Genomic DNA, 19,722 nt, shown 5'->3' on the forward strand with positions numbered 1-19,722 from the left:
AAAGCACTTTACAAAGGGTCCCTGACCAACAGCAACAAGTAAAAAATTTTTTTTTTTTTAATTGAACTTTTATTTAGAGCAATATCCACTTAACGTGCTCAAAGCGCTTTACAAGGGGTCCCTGGTCAACAGCAACATTTAACATGTAGGACGAGACATGACGCCTGTTAGGCGATATTACAATTTTACGGACAAAGACACGGCTGTTAACGGCCAGGTACTCATTTTACACCTGAGTACGGTGAGTAAAGAGTCTTTTCCAAGGACTCAACTATGCGTCGAGCGAGGCTCGAACCCAGGACCTTCCGATCCGAAAGCGAGTGTCATACCACTAGACCACATAGCCGCACAGTAACATGTAGAATGAAACATGACACCCGTTAGGCGATGTTACTATTTTTATCCGACAGAGACAACGCTGTTGACGGCCAGGTACTCATTTTACACCAGAGTACGGTGAGAGAATGTGAGTACATAATACCTTTTCCAAGGACCCAACTGTACACCGAGCGAGGCTCGAACCCAGGACCTTCCGATCTGAAAGCGAGTGTCATACCACTAGACCACATAGTCGCACACATTTAATTTCCGTCGACATGCGTGAAAATAAGAATAGATAAATATCCATGCACAACAATAGGGGACAAAAGTGAGATGTCAAAAAACTGGTTCCAACCCCGTTGGAAGTGTAAAACCACTCTTCTGGAGGACTGAATACATACCTTGTGTATTTGATCTTTTCTGGTTTCAGATTTCAGATCGATGGCATCTTATTTTCTAGTCTAAATAAATGCTGGTCGTAAGTAAATTTGTGACCCATCCTCTCAAAACGGTATTATGTCGGAACGAACCAGATGCTTAAAAGTTGAATTTAATGTTAAACTGGTCAAAAATATAAATTATTGGCATTAGCATCCTAAAATATGGTATCCATTCTCCTAAATAAAACATACAAACTCAACACAAGTCTGATATATCTAGCTATATATTAAATTTTCAACATCTTAACCAACCCGACTTAATACCGTTTTGAGGCGAAGGGTCATAAATATCATCCATTCTCGTTCTTGTACGTCTCGTGATTCTAAGAATTTCCCTACATTTAATTTTTTTTTTTAAATCCCTTAATTCATCCCCAAGGTGAAATTTGTCTTTATGGCCTATTCCAGGGGAAGACTGGAAAACCCAGGCGTCAGCCGCAGAGCAGCACCGCAAAGTGAGCTAAGGGCAGGTGACTTGCTCAAGGGTAAACAGCGCAGCGGCGGGTGATCGAACTCCGTACCTGTCGGGTAGGAAGCAAAGCCCTTACCGCTGAGCCACGCTGCCCCTGCTGAATCCTGCTACTGAAAATTGTGACCCTCCGTCTCAAAACGGTATTATGTCGGGATGATTCAGACCCCAAAAAGTGAATTTAGAGATAGAATGATGAGAAATTGGACCTTAGAAGTTTTTGCAATGCAAGAAATAGTCTTTATACTCCACCATAACGTACAGAAATTAAACCCAAGTTGGATATTTGTGGCTATGAATTCAATTTCCCTTACCGAGTGGATCCCGACATAATACCAATTCGATACGGTGGGTCACAAATAGTTATGCCACCTCATATGATTAAATGTGAAACCTACTCATTATCTTTTCCTCCAGCGGACTGGTTACAGAACACTTCCAATTAGTTTGGAACCGGAAGAGTAGAAGGTGTGACGTCACGACTCGATCTCTAACCTACTATATTATAGCGCGTTTCCTTTAATTCCAGTAAGGTTCGAGCCCCCATTGCCGCCGCGAAGTTTTTATTCTCTGTTGTCTTCTGGCACTTTCCCACTCACTTCATTTCTTGTTATTATCAATAAAGATAGATCGAGACAAATCTTTTGAGCCATCAACGATTAAAATTGGTCCGGCAATACTCTTCAATAGTCGTAACGTCACTTCCTTCCTAATGACGCATGGTAACTTAGTAACACTGGCTCTAAACTATCGGGAAAATGGCGGACGCCCGTATGAAATATGTCCCTGGAGAGCATAAAAGCGTATCCAGAGGAGAAAAAAAACCACATAAATTTGATCATGTTTTGACTTTTACACATTCTGATCAAAAGGCATATGAAAAGTTCTAGCCAGCATGAAGAATAAAAGGTAATGATTGTCTTTGTTTAGAACCAAGATGGCCGCCGTTACCGGGCGGCGTGACATCAAACTATTGAATCCAATTATGAGTCAACGTTTAATAAATTGAATCACGCTTACATTTGTGACCCACCGTATCGAAGCGATATTGTGTCGCGATCCACTCGGTAAGGGAAATTGAATTCATAGCCACAAATATCCAACTTGGGTTTAATTTCTGTACGTTATGCTGGAGTATAAAGACTATTTCTTGCACTGCAAAAACTTCTAAGCTCCAATTTCTCATCATTCTATCTCTAAATTCACTTTTTGGGGTCTGAATCATCCCGGCATAATACCGTTTTGAAACGGAGGGTCACATTTTTTACATTTTTAAACTGTTTGCAAATTCCTCATATTATTACATCAGCCCAGTAAAATAATTTTATAATTTTAGATTTGCCAGTAGATAATTCTGTGTTCGATTTTTAAAAAATAAATAACGTTGGCAGCTGGGAACAACGTCGTTGATTCGTGGATCCCACCACCTATTTGCAGGTCTGATAACCCAATTCCTTATGGGGCGCATTGTTGTAATGGAAATCTCAAAAAAGAAAAAAAAATGAGGCAAAATATTGTCCATTGGGTACAACATTGTTAAACTAGGCCCCATAAGTGGGTTCGGATGTCAGACCTGTATATAGTAATCACTACTACTACTACTACTACTACTACTACTACTACTACTACTACTACTACTACTACTACTACTACTACTACTACTACTACTACTACTACTACTATTACTACTACTACTACTACCACTACTACTACTATTAAAAAAACCCTATTAAAAAAAAAAATAACAAAAAAAAAAAAACAAAAAAACAAAAACAAAAACAAAACAAAAGACCAGAAAGAAGGAATAGATATATCATTAATAAGTTAACGAAACTACGAAACGGTTCTGAATTTGTATTCGTGTTTACCGTCAGTCCATTCCCCTACTACGTTTACACAGAACCGTTGTCTAAATTATTGAGTGACGCGATGAGAGCGTTAACTCACTCTATTCTATTCTAGAGATTTTTGCGACTTTTCAACATTGCAAAAAAAATATATTAAAAATGAGTATGTAGAATAGATAGCTTTAGTCAACTACCACTAACGTGCGGCTATGTGGTGTAGTGGTATGACACTCGCTTTCGGATCGGAAATTCCTGGGTTCGAGCCTCGCTCGACGCATAGTTGAGTCCTTGGAAAAGACTCTTTACTCACATTCTCTCATCGTACTCAGGTGTAAAATGAGTACCTGGCCGTGAACAGCGTTGTCTTTGTCCGAAAAATTGTAATATCGCCTAACAGGCGTCATGTCTCGTCCTACATGTTAAATGTTGTTGTTGACCAGGGACCCCTTGTAAAGCACTTTGAGCACGTTAAGTGGATATTGCGCTATATAAAAGCTCAATTAACGTGTAATAACTATAAAACATTAGCGTTGATACTACGCCTTTAATTTGTCTCAGAAAAATTGTAATAAATATACATGGGGTCAAAGTAACCCGGGTAAACTACGGATGTAGTCGGTGTTAGGGTTGAGTGAGCTCAACAGAATAAACATTAAAAAGGGTGGTTGACAGGATTTATTATTGATGGTATGTGTTGATGTAAAATTGCGGCTATGTGGTCTTGTGGTAAGACACTCGCTTTCGGACCGGAAGGTCCTGGGTTCGAGCCTCGCTCGTTCGACGCATAGTTATTGAGTTCTTGGAAAAGGCTCTTTACTCACATTCTCTCACCGTACTCCGGTGTAAATTGAGTACATGGCAGTTAACAGCGTTGTCTCTGTTCGAAAAAAAAAAATAAATGTAGTATCGCCCAACAGGCGTCATAATGTCCCGTCCTACATGTTAAGTGTTGCTGCTGGCCAGAGACGTCTTGTAAAGCGCTTAGAGCACGTTTAGTGGATATAGGGAATGAAATTAGGGGAAGAGTAGTGCCCCTTGATTGGACGTCACCTTACAGAGAGAACGACAATTTGGTTTTGAAGTGTCTCAAGCCGCTTTCACCGGAAGCGAGGACGAGAGACGCATGCGCACAACCAACATGACGTTCTCTCTCTCTAATAACTTTTCGGCCGGTGACGTCACAGACTATGGGTGACGTCCAACCAAGGGACGCTACTCTTATGCTAATCTCATTCCCTATTGCGGTATATAGAATTTCAATTTTTAAGTATAAGTGCGATTATGTCAGAGCTGTCCACTAGGACGAAATATTCGTAGAAGTCCGAAATTCTGGCTCCAGTTTCAGGCTCCGTCATAGGCTTCAACAGTCGTGACGTCACTTCCCTCGTAATGACGCATAGTAACTTGTAACTGGTTCTAAACTATCGGTACAATGGCGGACACCCTTATGAATTACTTCTCCGACGACCATAAAATTAAGTGTATCCAGAGGAGAAAAACGTTATAAATCTGATCATGTTTTGACTTTTGTACAATCTGATCACATGACATGTGAAAAAGTTCTAGCCAGCTTGAAGAATAAAAAGTACCGATTTTCTTTGTTTAGAACCAAGCTGCTCGCTCTGGGCGGATGTGACATCAGACTTTTGAAGACTATATTGTAAGGACCCGGAAGTGTCCTTTTAAGTTAACCAGGTGAGGGGAAATTGTTGATATATAAATTTAACTCTAGCGACTATTATTTTTATTTACTTAAAACAAAGATTTTTTAAATGTTCAGCTAGACAGATCTGGGCTATGTGTTCAAGTGGTATGACACTCGCCTTGTTGAGTCCCCAGAAAAGGCTCTTTACTCACATTCTCATCCGTACTCAGGTGTAAAATGAGTGCCTGTCTGGACAAATTGCAATATCGCCTAACAGGCGTCATGTCTTGTTCTACATGTTACGTGTTTCCCCTTGAATCGCGCTTCGAGCACGTTTAGTGGATATTGCGCTATATAAAAGCTCAAGTTTAAAAAAGAATTATTATTATTATTATTATTATCATCATCATCATCATCATCATCATCATCATCATCATCATCATCATCATCATCATCATCGTCGTCGTCGTCGTCGTCGTCGTCGTCGTCGTCGTCGTCGTCGTCGTTATTATTATTATTATTATTATTATTATTATTATTATTATTATTATTATTATTATTATTATTATTATTATTATTATTATTATTATTATTATCCGATGGATAGGATAATATGTCTACATATTTTACATTAGCATTGGAAACTCTCAGAGATAGTCCGAGTGTTGTCTGCCCTGCCGCAACTATCAGAAATTGGTGCCCAAGGCCGAATCGCTGACACTCTACAATGCGTTAGATCTGTGGTGCTGGTGTTATAAAATCACGCCTGCCTGACGATGGGCGCTTGCTTACGGCCGTTAATCGTTTCACACTCGCGAGTATCGATTAATTTATTGATTTAGGAATGCTGGTATCGATCGATAATCAGTTACAGCAACTCCCATCCAGGAACGGACGCCCCTCTTGTCAATTTTCTGTTATTGTTGTTGTTGATGTTATCGTTCTTGTTGTTGCTGTTGTTGTTGTCGTTGTTGTTGTTGTTATAGTTGTTATTGCTTTAGTTTGGTTATCATTGTTTTTGTTTTTTTTGTTATTGCTGTTGTTGTTGTTGTTATCGCTGTTGTTGTTCTCTTTGTTGTTGTTGTTGTTGTTGTTGTTATCGCTGTTGTTGTTCTCTTTGTTGTTGTTGTTGTTGTTGTTGTTATAACCTTTTTTATATTTGTTATTGCTTTAGTTTGGTTCTCATTGTTTTTTTTTTGTTTTTGCAGTTGTTGTTGCTGTTGCTGCTTCTGTTTTGTTGTTGTGGTGGTGATGGGGTTGTTATTGTTGCTGTCGTTATTGCTGTCGCTGTTGTTTCAATTGATGGTGTTATAATTTTGTTTTGGTTGTTAATATTGTTGTTATTTGTTTTTGTTGCTGCTGTTGTTGTTGTTGTTGTTGTTGTATTGTATATAATTCTATAATTTTTTGACAACCCCATTTTCTTCCTTTTTACTGGCGCTGATATGACCTAAATGTGTTGCAAGCGCGTAAAGGCCTTTAAAAAACAAACAAAAACAAACGTGATTCAGGTTCACCCGGTCGTAATGAGATGAATGACCACAATAAATAACTATGCCGAATGGGATGCAAAAGTCATGACGTCACACACACTTTCCTCTCTTCCGGTTCAAAACTACTTGAAAGTTTGTTACCAGTTTTCCGAACATTGAATGAACAAGGAATGTGTTACATATTGAATAATTAGGTGACATAAGTGTGTTTTATTTGCAGGATGTATAGGCAGACTCCTATGATAACGGGAAGGGAGAGGGCGGGGGGGGGGGGGGGGGGGGGGGGTCACGTTAGCTCAGTTGGTAGAGCACTCGCTTCACACGCAAAAAGACGAAGATCGATCCCGGGTTCAGTCGGGATTTTTTTTCTGAACCTCCCCTCCCCCCTCTCCCTTGTCCACATACAACAGTGAATGGGTAGCTGAGTCTGTTAGATTTCCCGGAAAGTACTTTGCGATAGACTAGCGTCCTATCCAAAGGATAGCAAGCAATTGCTATTTTTTTCCGTTTCTCGCTATAGTAACCGGGATAAACTCCTGCTCCATGAGCCTAAAGGCTTTGAAGGACTACTTTCTTTGTTTTTTTTTTACTATGATAACTGGGCGTAAAAGATGGATGATGGGTGATCTGTACTTACGACCAGTATCTCAAAAAATATCAAATATATTTAGAAACAACACAAGGAAACACCCAACTGCCTCAGCAGGCTTTGATACCAGTAAGAGGAGACATTGGGTGGCTGCGAATCGGCTTCGGTCGAGGAGCTGCCTAACGTCAAGTGCGTTACATCGGTAGGGTCTTACTACCTGTCCAATATGTCCACTCTGTGGGCAAGAACCCGAGATGGCAGAGCATCTAGTCGAAAGGTGTGTTGTGACGATGCTACCCGGCGGGTTCGCGACGGTGCACGAATGCGGACCGGACTTTGCTGATTGGGTTGATCGTCATAACATAGTAGTGAGAACCATAAGAGGCTGCTGTCTCAGCACCTGAACACACACGATGACATTCTGAAGCTAAGTACACTTGCACTAGACAAACTCGAAGTGACGCACACTTTCACGGCAAGCGTCCATCGAGACGGTGAAGCATATTTAATAATTTTATTTATGTATTAAAATTCTGAGACTCAAAAAAACAACAACAACAAAAAAAAAAACAAAAAAAAAAAAAAAAAAAAAAAAAAAACAAAAAAAAAACAAATAAACCATGTATGTAAAAGTGCCAGACATATAATTTATATCCAAAAAAGGACAAGTTTTAAAGTTTATTTATTTTTAGGCTTTCGAGAAATAATTCATACAAATTAATTACAACATACAAAGTGAGTAAAAAATGGTTTAGGCGAGAAAAAAAGATTCCATCATTCTGAAGCAAGGAGATCAATTGCACAATGTATATATATATATATATATATATATATATATATATATATATATATATATATATATATATATATATATATCATCATGCCATCATATACAAACACGCTCTTTCGTCTAAAATACAAAACAGGCCAATTTCGTTCAAAAGTTTCGAGTGTGTCCAAACCACATTGACCTACCCTCAAATTTCATTTTTAATCACTTGTATCTACAGACCACCCCCAAGCAAAAAGAACAAACTGAGACAGAATGATTTTGCTGACGAATTTTCAGATTTTGTATCAAAAGACACATCAAATAAGCGAAAAACTTTTATCGGCGATTTTAATATTCAGTTTGATGTTGATCAGAATAGTCTCGTTAAAATTATAAAAAATATGCTGAATGAACATGGCCTGACTCAGTTAGTGACCTCTCCAACTCAAAGATTGGGGCACATCTTGGACTGGTTCATCATTGATACACCCTCGCTTGTTGAATCAATTAAAAATATCAAAAAAGAAATTTCAGACCACAATCTGATTCTGGCAACTCTCAAATGCATCAAAGAGAAAGCAAAGAAAGTCAAGATAGTGTCTAGGGATACTAAAAGAATAGACATTAGTTCCTTCAAAAACAATCTGTCAGAGGAACTAGGAAGAATGGATATACCATCAGCACAGAAAACGGATGAGGTACTGCGCAACGTCATCGACAGGCATGCGCCAAAGACAACTAGAATAATAAATTCCAGGAAACCGTCTCCGTGGTTTAACCAGAGTGAAAAAACTGCCAAAAGGGAAAAAAGGAATGCAGAGGCATCGTGGAGAAAATCGGGCCTTGAGATTGACCGGCTGATATATATAGCAAAAAAACATAAGTATAAAACCACCTGCAAAAAAGCAAAAAGAAACTATTATAACACGAAACTGTCATCAGTGAGGGACACTAAGGAATTTTTCTCTGTTTCAAAGGAACTTTTAGGGGAAGAAAAGGGCATGTGTCTACCCACTAATATCCCGGTAGAAAAGCAGCCGGATGCATTTTCAGATTTCTTTTCGGGAAAAATATCAAAAATTCGGAACAATTTGGACCTCGTGCAAAATGAAAATATAAATTTCCACCCTTTTTCGGGTTCACAGGGATTCTCTTGTTTTAAAGAAACAACTGAAGAAGAGATTTCTAAAATAATTTTTTCATCTTCCTCGAAGTCATGTGATTTAGATCCTTTACCAACTAATATTTTGAAATTATGTCTTCCTGAATTGATACCTTGCATAACTTATATTATAAATCAGTCACTTATCTCAGGACAAGTCCCAGATATCTATAAACATGCAATTGTAAAGCCTCTCATAAAAAAGCAAAATCTCGATGTAAATGACCTTAGTAACTACCGTCCCGTCTCAAATCTGCCATTTCTTTCTAAAATCCTTGAAAAAGTTGTACTCAGACGTCTTTCACAACATCTCCATGAAAACAATCTATGGGAAAAATTTCAGTCAGCTTATCGTTCTTACCACAGCACAGAAACTGCTCTGTGCTGTGTTGCGAGTGATTTGCTTGATGTTTTAGATAAAGGTTCTGTTTCTCTTCTGACATTGTTAGACCTTTCGGCGGCGTTTGATACTATTGATCACGGTATTCTCATTAAACGACTTAATATAACTTTTGGCTTGTCTGGGACTGTCTTGCAGTGGTTTGAATCTTATTTAGATGGCAGAAAGCAACAGGTTATGATTTTAGATAAACTTTCTCGTCAACATACATTGTCTTTTGGTGTTCCTCAAGGCTCTGTTTTGGGTCCAATTCTTTTTGTTTTGTATACTTCTCCATTATCTAATGTCATCACTGGTCATGGGCTGCGCTATCATCTCTATGCAGATGATACGCAACTTTATGCTACTGATAAAACTAAAAATCTCGAAAATATTGTGAAACGTGTGGAAGAATGTGTGACGGATGTGAAAGAGTGGATGGATGCAAACAAATTGAAAATGAATGAGTCAAAAACAGAAGTGATGATTGTGGGAAATAGAGGACAGTTGAAGGTGAATGATGGTCTTGAGGTGTTGATTGGGGGAGAAAAGATCAAAGTTTCAAAGACTGTGAAAAATTTGGGTGTCTATTTTGATTCAGAAATGAGAATGTCAGCTCACATTTCTGCTCTCTGTAAATCTTTATACTTTCAATTGAAGAAAATCAGTTCGATCCGTCAGTATATTGCAATTGGAACATGTAAAACATTGGTTGTTTCCCTCATTTTTTCGAAACTAGATTATTGTAACTCGCTGCTTGTCAACTTGCCTCAGGCTTCTATTAAACAATTACAACTGCTGCAAAACAGTGCAGCAAGATTAGTTTTTGGCAAAAAAAAATTTGATCATGCAACCCCTTTGTTGGCATCTCTCCATTGGTTGCCCATTGAAAAGCGCACATATTACAAAGCAGCGTGTCTTGTTTATAAGTGTTTGGCTGGTATAGGACCGGCATATCTCACAGATCACGTGGTCATGTGTAAATTTGAAAATTACACTTTAAGATCATGTAATGACCAAACGAAAATTTCGGAAAAAAGATCAAGAACAAAATTTGGTGATAGATCGTTTGCTTGTTTCGGCCCCAAGATTTGGAATGAACTGCCACGTGGTCTGAGGGAGTGCAAATCTTTGCCTACTTTTAAAAAGAATCTGAAGACACATTTTTACTGTATTTGTTTTTCTTGACTCTATATGAATCCTTGATTTGGCTATGAATTATTATTGTTGTTATTATTATTATTATTATTATTTTTTTTTTTTTTTTTTTTTTTTTTTTTTTTTTCACTTAAAATTGATATTTATATTGTAAAGTGCCCAGAGCTTGTGTTTTACACGAGAATGAGCGCTATATAAATGTGTATTATTATTATTATTATTATTATATATATATATATATATATATATATATATATATATATATATATATATATAATATACACATATACATATATCCATCCTCTGGAGGATTCGGTTCACACTTCCAAGGAAGGACTCGGTGATTTAAAAACTAAAGACAACAATGATAAATGAATAAATAAATAAATAAATAAATAAATAAATAATATATGAATGAATGAATAAATAAATAAAAAGAAAAGGCAGTTTTAAAAAATAACCCAAAAAAATTTGCATCATTGTAATTTTTGATTAACTGATATTTGCTTCATATATTTCTTTCTAACACTAACAAAAAATTCGCAGTTTAAGATTATCTATAAATAAAATAAAAAGAAAGAAAGAGAAAAATATTTTAAAAGAATAAAATATGGGGTGGGGGGGGGGGAGGCGTGTCATACACTCACGTCCTTCTGATCTAATTTGTTGATAATAATATTTCCATTGCTTGTTTGGAGTTGCATCAATGAGACAGACACTCGTCGGGCGTACTGCATAGGCGTGCTCCATTGTACTGAGTACCAATATCGATTGACGCCTCTCCCTGCTGTTCCCCCATAACCGGCGGCGAATGTGTGTGTGAGTGTGTGTGTGTGTGTGTGTGTGTGTGTGTGTGTGTGTGTGTGTGTGTGTGTGTGTGTATCTTTCCTCTCTTCCACCCCCCCCCCTTTTTTTTTTCAATCTTGATTACCAGATAGTTTTTGGCAAGTATGCCAAATTAGCTGTAGATAACTTGCGTTTATGAAACCATGCGAAATAACTTAGCAGTATTAGAATACACTGAGGACAAGGATCCTTTAAAGACACACATAGTTTTGTCTGTTGGTAGGGAATATCCGGTTTGTTTGTTTGTTTGTTTTTTTTGTTTTTTTTTTTTTGTATTTGTTTTTTGCACCGCCTAGTGAGTTGTCGTTAGAAGAGCTCAAGGAAACAAGTTAATTCATTGATTGAACTATTGAATACAACTCACGATTTGTTTTCTTTTGTGGGCAAAAGACTGGCATTTTGACGTCATTTTTTGGTCAGTGTCAGGCTATGAGTTAACTATGGCTGTGATTGTAGGGGGGTCTGTCCGTAGCCATCGTTATGTTATAGCCTGATACTGAAATCCAAAAGGACTGGCAGTTTGACGTCATTAGTGAGTTGTCGTTAGTAGAGCTCATGGAAACAAGTCATTTCATTGGTAGAACTATTGAATTCAACTCACGATTTGTTTTCTTTTGTAGCAAAAGACTGGCATTTTGACGTCATTTTTTGGTCAGTATCAGGCCATAACTTTACGAAGGCCACGGTCTGTCTGTCTGTCGTGCTCTAGAAAAAAAAAAAAAACAAGGTGAAGGTCATTTAAATCAATCGATATTTGAAGGAGGAGGTCTCTGGCCAATTTTTTAAATATGAGTTTTTCCAGAGTACGACAAACTTGTCATTAGTAATACTCTTCAACAGTCGTGACGTCACTTCCCTCGTAATGACGCATGGTAACTTAGTAACTGGCTCTAAACTATCGGAACAATGGCGGGCGCCCTTATGAAATATTTCTCCGACGAGCATAAAAGCATAAAACCCCATTATAAATCTGATCATGTTTTGACTTTTACACGTTCTGATCACATGACATGTGAAAAGTTCTAGCCAGCATGAAGAATAAAAAAGTACAGATTTTCTTTGTTTAGAACCATTATGGCCGCCGTTGCTGGGCGACGTGACATCAGACTATTGAATCCAATTCTCGAGAAAACGACCGATCCCATTGGTTGAACTATTGAATACAACTCAAATTTAGCTTTCTTTTGTTGGTTTGACCTTGTATTTTGACGAAATCCTTTGGTTAATCGGTTACCTGCGGAATTCTAGAAAGACACGTATTTAAAAATTTGGCCACAAAACCCTTCCTTCAAATTATATCGATCGATTTAAATGACCCTCATCTTGGTAAAAACTCTCAATCCTAGGACCTCGGCTACCACCAGTATGGAAGCGGTATTATGTCGGGATCCACTCGGTAAGGGAAATTGAATTCATAGCCACAAATATCCAACTTGGGTTTAATTTCTGTACGTTATGTTGGAGTATAAAGACTATTTCTTGCTTTGCAAAAACTTCTAAGGTCCAATTTCTCACCAATCTGTCTCTAAATTCACTTTTTGGGGTCTAAATCATCCCGACATAATACCGTTTTGAGACGGAGGGTCACAAATTAGCATATTATATTATATATCCTATCGAAACGGATCTTATGAGTTAGCGTATCGATGTTCAAAATAGGTCCGGTAATACAATCTGTAGACACCAGCAAAGCATCATCTTTCAACTAAGAACACAACACATACCGCTCACCAACCAATTTAAGCAAAATTACAAAAGACACATCCCCTTCCTGCTCCCTATGTCAACACCCCAATGAAACAGTAACACACCACTTGCTTGAATGTCAACCTCTTGAAGACCTGAGATGCACATTCCTCCCACCAAATCCAAGCATCAGTAACACACTTTATAGTCACCTGGAACAACTGAACAACGACAAAAGACGTCTAACTTCTACGTCATGGCACAAGACTGAAGGGCTAGAGCTCAGGTGGTCGCTGGTTCGGATAAGTAAGTAAGTAAGTAAGTAAGTAGCGATGGCGATTCATCAAATCAAAGGGCTGGCTGATCATCAAGCCCTAGCCGATTTAATAATAATTATTTTTTTAAAAATCAATGTCTGATATATTTACCCTTAATTCAAAAAGGTTTGCAAGTTAACTCGAAAATCAATCCGTAAAAAATAGTTTTATAATTTTTAGATTTTACCGTGGTTTTGTGTACGATGGCAAAAATTTAGCAAGGGCTGTAGGGAACAATATTGACTCCCCAACCCTATTTAAACCAAAAAAAAAAAAAAAAAAAAAAAAAAAAAGGAATACATTTTATTTCGCTTTTTTGTATTCATAAGAAACAAAATTAATAAAGTAAATCACTGTGGATTACTTAAACATAACTACCCAAAATACCAGGCACTCCATATGATTTGTAACCAAATAACTGTATAAACTGTATAAAGTCGGGATTTTGAGAACGAAGAAAATAGTGAAAAAAATGGTCATAATTATTATTATTACTATTATTATCATCATCATCATCATCATCATCATCATCATCATCATTATTATTATTATTATTATTATTATTATTATTATTATTATTATTATTGTTATTATTATTATTATTATTGTTATTATTATTGTTATTATCATCATCATCATTATGGCACTTACTTGGCATTTACCGAGTATTAAAAATTGATTGTTTTGTAAGCTTTATAAAGTTTGTAGATTTCTATGAAAACGGTATAAAATTCCGATTAAATTTCTTTAACAGAAATTAAACATATAAAAAATATTAGCAAATTGTTTTTTTAAAAAAAAGAAGGTTAAAATGAAGAAATTTGAAAAAGAAAAGAAAATATGTCCGCGATTTGCTTTGGCATTTTGCATGCATATCTGGTAATCTTGATCTTCAACTTGTGTGTCGAGTTTCGAGATACCCTGGGTAGCGATCTTGTGTGTAGTTCACGAGTCAACACAATCATATTTATTTTGAACAGTGAAAAGTAAAAGGCCATGAGTTAAAATATTATTCTAATAAAATTGTTATTCCTTTCATCTGTTTCTATACAGGTTAGACCAGTGGCTAGCTTTTTTTTTTCTCTGAGCGATTCGAACCATTGGGATTATATTTTAGCCTAACAATCGTTGGATTGAGTGTGTGTGTGTGTTGGTGTGTGAGCGTGTTCTGCTGGACTGATCTCAGGACGAGAGAGTCGCTGCGGAGCAGAAACCAGTGAACGCCTCTCTTTCCAATCAAATTATTGATGAAAGCGTAATGGTGCTGAGGATGAAGAAGATGGTGGATTGCATTTGTTTGATTCTTCTATAAAGGTGAGTGATGTTTATATCTTTAAATATGTTTGAAAGTGATTGTTGTGGTTCGGTGTTTAGTCTTTAGTTTGAAAGGAGTTCCCGTCAGGTCTTTCTCAGATTGGATTTCCTGATTTTTGTCGTGATGGCAGTCCCTCCATGGAAAGTATCCGCTAGTAGATCCCGATAGAGTGAGTGCGAGCAAGTGAGGACGAGACGAAGGAGGCAGCCAGAATGATAGTGCCTTGTGAAAATCGCAGAATCTGCCGGTGATTTTTTTCGCTGTCGCCATGAGCGAATTGCTCTGTTATTATTATTATTATTATTATTATTATTATTATTATTATTATTATTATTATTATTATTATTATTATTATCGTCCTCTTTACTCTTTATAATTTATATTTATATCTACTCCTATACGTGCCTCTACCATTCACATTCATTCATTCATAGATAATTTTACTTGGTGTGTACCTTCTCGAGGTTCTTCCGTAGAAGAATGGTTCGATTTCTAGCTCTCTATTACTGTTACTATCTATCAGATATTTACATTTACCGTACCACGCATAGCACTAGCACTAGCACAGACTGGTTTCTATACAAAATGGTCCATCCCTCAATAATTTGACAAGTGGCACGATCGCCACTACTCGATGTACACTTTTTCTTATTTGCAGGTCTGATATCATGACACACAGTTCACTGAGTTCTTTATGGTATGGGGTCATTCTGTAATGGAAATGGATGTCTCAAAAATGTATAAAATATTGTCCATTACAACAATGTTTTAAACTAGGCCCATAAGTGGTTGGATGTCAGACCTGTATATATTTTTACATCGCCACCGCACCACTCCATGGTTAGTGTGAGCCCATGGACAATTTCCTATCCTGTTATCTTCCATTCATAATGAGTGTCTAAATATGAGTAAGAGTAAGAGAGTGATTTTTGGATCGCTTGATATTAAAATTAAATTCTCTTGTGCTATTATAGTAGGTATAAAATAATAGTAATAGTAATAGGGGGAGACCTTCCATAAGCTACTACATCCCAAGTATTCTTGTTATAGTAGGGGGTTTGGGAGGGGGAAAACTTTTTTTTTTTTAAAGTCTCCCCCCCCCCCCCCCCAACCCCCTACACTAGAACTAGTAGGGGGTTTGGAAGGAGGGAAACTTAAAAAAAAAAAAGTTTCCCCCCTCCCAAAAACCCCCTACTAGAACAAGAATACTTGGGATGTAGTAGCTTATGGAAGGTCTCCCGTAATAACTGATTTCACGTGTCAGTCCAGGTACAGTTGACTTGGTTTATTTCTCCAGTAGTATTCTATCCAAAGGATATCATCAAATTGTTATACAAAAGAGTCCTTTTCACGAGACATGAGAAGAATTGGTAGAAACGATGATTCAAATGATCGTATACCTATATCAATTTAAACGGGACCTCAAAATTTCTAGAGCCCTGGAGTGTCATCTAGGAAAAGGCTGAATAGCCGTGGCCTCATGGCTATTTTACTTAATTTTGATATTATCCATTTTTTTTTCATTTTATCCTTTTGTCAAAGAGCACTTACCTCAGCCACTATAAGTTGTTGACACAAAAACCCTGGCAATATCGCTCTGTCCAGGAAAGTCTATAAAAATTTATGCAATATGAAATAATGAAGTTTTTAGTCTGTGTTGCGAAAATTGCTCGCCCAGTGGCCCAATGCCTCTCATTTCCCAATGGCCCAATGCCACTCATTTCCCAATGGCCAAATGCCTCTCATTTTCATGGAGGTGATCCAAAAGACAGAGACCCAACACTGTGGTTTATTTTAATATGTGGCAATCTTCTCGGTATTAAATAGTATTGCAGTTCATGATGTTTTTGTTATATGTTATCATCACTAAAATACTCCACCTTCTCGCTGTGCCTGTTACTCTGGTCTGAAGTTGTGCGTCTATGTACTGCAGATTGACATTCTCCTTCGGATCGGAGGGGCCCTGAGTTCGAGTCCTGCTTTGAGCAGTGGTGCATAGTTAATATCCTCGTAAGAAGCTCTTTATTACTTTAGTCACGTTCTCTGACCATACTTGGGCCATAAAATGAGTACCTGGCTGTCGTTAATAGTGTTGTCCCTTGTTGGAAAAAATGTAATAGCGTCTAACCGACTGTCGTTAGACTCGTCCTTGTGTAAACTGTTGCTGTTGGCTTGGAACCCCTTATTATTATTAAGCGCTTTGAGTACATTTAGTGGATATTGAGTTATATAAAAAGCTCTAATTCAGTCTGTCTCAGAGTGATAATATTATAATAGGAGGGAAAAAATGCACTGTTAAAGGTGTGTTTCACTCAGTGCTCTGTTTGGTCATTTCTGTCTTTATGATTGAGTGAGGGGTTGCTTTTCCATTGAAGGTTAACTTGCTTTTCCATTGAAGGTTAACTTGCTTTTCCATTGAAGGTTAACTCTACACAGACAATATATATGCCCCAAACTTTATTGAAGATAATAATTTGTACTCTTTACATGATTTTTATTAGTCCCATGCCCAGGTTACATTTACAGTCGGTGAGAGAGAGCTCTAGAAATGAATGACTTGAGTTTGATACGAATATTTTTGTGTTTGTGGATAGCTCATACGGTAGAGTCACGCTCTCACTGGCCAGGCGGAGTTGTCGTACCAATAAGGTCGCAGGTTCAAATCCATCACCGCCGCGAAAATTTTAAAATTCTCTATTGTGTTCTGGCACTTTTCTACTCACTTCATCTCTTGTTTTTTATTTGCACTACCTACCTCTGTTGGCGGAAAGTCATTGGAAATCAATATGGTGACATGGGTTTAAAGTTTACTGTTGCTTATTTTATGAAAGAAAGTATTGGACTTGAACCCTCAGGGCAGAAGATCAAGGGGAAGGCCACGAGGAACATGGAGAAGAATTAAAGAAGCTGATATAGAGAGAGGTGGTAAGACCTGGAATGAGATAAAAAAAGTTATCTCAGAATAGAGAAGGATGGAAACTGTTTGTCTGTGGCCTATACCCTGGGTAAAAAAGGCAATGATGATTTTATGAAAATACCCCTTTCAAACATATATAAATGTTGCTGCTCGAAGCTCGGAAGAAATAAATAACAATGTGAAATTGAATGTAAGCTTCAATTTAATATACGTAAACAGATAAAATGACAATTTCGGGTTTCCCCTTTATCAAAGGGGAAACCCGAATGTCCATTTTATCTATTTTCGTATATTAAATTTAACCTTTCAACCATAGTTAACAATGGATACGTTGCAACTTATAGTTGTAGTCTTTTAACTCTCTTGAGCTAAAAAAAAAATGTTTTAAAACGTTACACCTTCCACCACGGCATCATTAGATACCATCGCCGCCAAGACATTCTGTGAAGGAATATACAAGATGTCTGATGTCAACAGGATTCACCCACATTTCTAAAGTGAACAACTTTGGGTTTTAATTATCTTGCCCAAGGAAAAAAATAATTAAAGTACCTGCAGCAGGCTCAAACTTGGTCACAGTGCAATGCTTTAACCACTTGACCAATACACCCCCCCCCCCTCTTGGGCTCAACATGAATGGAAATTAAAGGACAGTTATGTTGTTCGGCTCACAGGATGGAACGAAAGTTTTATCAAGTTATCTGTGTCTGTTGTAATTCCCCTTACGGCTGGGGATAGACACTGAGATAAGCACGCCTCTCGGATAGTCGTCATAATATAAACAATGGTGGTGATTGTAAACTTAAATGTTTATAATATGATTGAGAAAATCGTGCTTCGGATACAGGGTGTCCAGGGAAGTCGGAAAGTTGGAAATTGGTCGGAAATTTCATACTTGGTCGGAAAAGTTGGAAATAATGAGATTGAGGGTGAAATTTCCTGTAAAATGAGAAAAACGAGGAATTTCTTGCTTAAAATGGGATATCAAAAGTGTATGAAGGACAACTGCTGTGCACAAAATGTTATTATTTTACTACTACAACTGCCACCACATCATCATCCCTGCCACCACCACTTCTACAAACAACCACATCATCATCCCTATCACCAACACCACTCACAAATGCAACCACCACCACATCATCATCCCTATCACCACCACTACCACATCCCATACCATCACTACAACTACCACGTCATCATACCCACCACCACAACTACTCCAACCACCACCACATCACCGTGCCTACCACCAATGCCACCACTGCTAGAACAACCACCACATAACTATCCCTAACACTACCACTATTACTACAACCACTATACATACCATCATCATACCCACCACCACAACTACTCCAACCACCACCACATCACCGTGCCTACCACCAATGCCACCACTGCTAGAACAACCACCACATCACTATCCCTAACACTACCACTATTACGTACTACAACCACTATACCATCATCATTCCTACCACTTCACTACTACAACTACCATCACATCATCATCCCTACCACCACGATTGCAACCACTGCCACATCATCATCCCTACCACCATCACAATCACCACTACTACAACCATTACAACTACTAACACTACATTATCATCTCTACCAGTAGTGCCCTAACTTACTACCTGGGTGGGGATCCTGACCTCCCATAGCGGGCAGGGAGGTACATACTGTGTCTTCTATCCCCTGAAATCTGTTTTCCAACAAGCTTTCTGTCTTTGTCTTGGAATGAGGTTACCTGGTTTTGTCCTGGCCCGCGTCGGAGTCCTGGCTGAGAGGGAAACAGTCAAATGCATAGTTATTGTTTTGGGAGATGATATTATTTTCCTTGTAAATCTTCTCTCTGTTATGTATTATTATATTTATTTTTAATGTATAATGTAAGCATTTGAGTGTATTCCTCTTTGTTGGATTTTGTGCTTGTCCGGATGAGACATAGATGATCTCAAACTAAGTACATTGGTGATATGCTCTTGGAATCCACATCTGATCCCTATTTGTTCCCATTCCCCTTTGTCTTCCTTTCTCTTGGGTGCTTTAATTGTAATTCTAGAACTTTTACTATCCCTTTTTCTTCCTTTTTACTGGCGCTGATATAACCTAAATGTGTCGCAAGCGCCGTAAAACCCTTAAAAAAAAACAAAAAAAACAAAACAAATAACTTACTACCACATCATACCTACCAACAATTCATAAGAGTATTTTTAAAAAGTGAAAATGGGGGTGGGTTGTGGCGGTTGACATTGTATAATCACATGATACCATTCTCTAAGTAGATAAGATTTTATATGTCGCTGTCAGTTTTTAAACTTTTGAAATTTCTCCGAATGTTGTCAAAAAATTTATAG

General features: G+C 37.7%; 1 protein-coding gene across 2 annotated transcripts in view; it reads left to right on the forward strand.

The window, feature by feature from the left end:
* The window catches only part of LOC144960521 (guanine nucleotide-binding protein G(q) subunit alpha), an 84,411-nt gene that overhangs the window by 3,172 nt on the left and 61,517 nt on the right, over window positions 1-19,722 (forward strand). For both annotated transcript variants that reach the window (XM_078893707.1, XM_078893708.1), the window contains exon 2: window positions 14,178-14,438. The gene's annotated coding sequence lies outside the window, so the exon portion shown is untranslated. The remainder of the gene's footprint in view (window positions 1-14,177; window positions 14,439-19,722) is intronic.

The sequence above is a fragment of the Berghia stephanieae genome, chromosome 15 (assembly GCF_034508935.2).
Source record: "Berghia stephanieae isolate SIO BIC M18660-M18661 chromosome 15, UCSD_Bste_1.3, whole genome shotgun sequence".
Classification (NCBI taxonomy): Eukaryota; Metazoa; Mollusca; class Gastropoda; order Nudibranchia; family Aeolidiidae; genus Berghia; species Berghia stephanieae.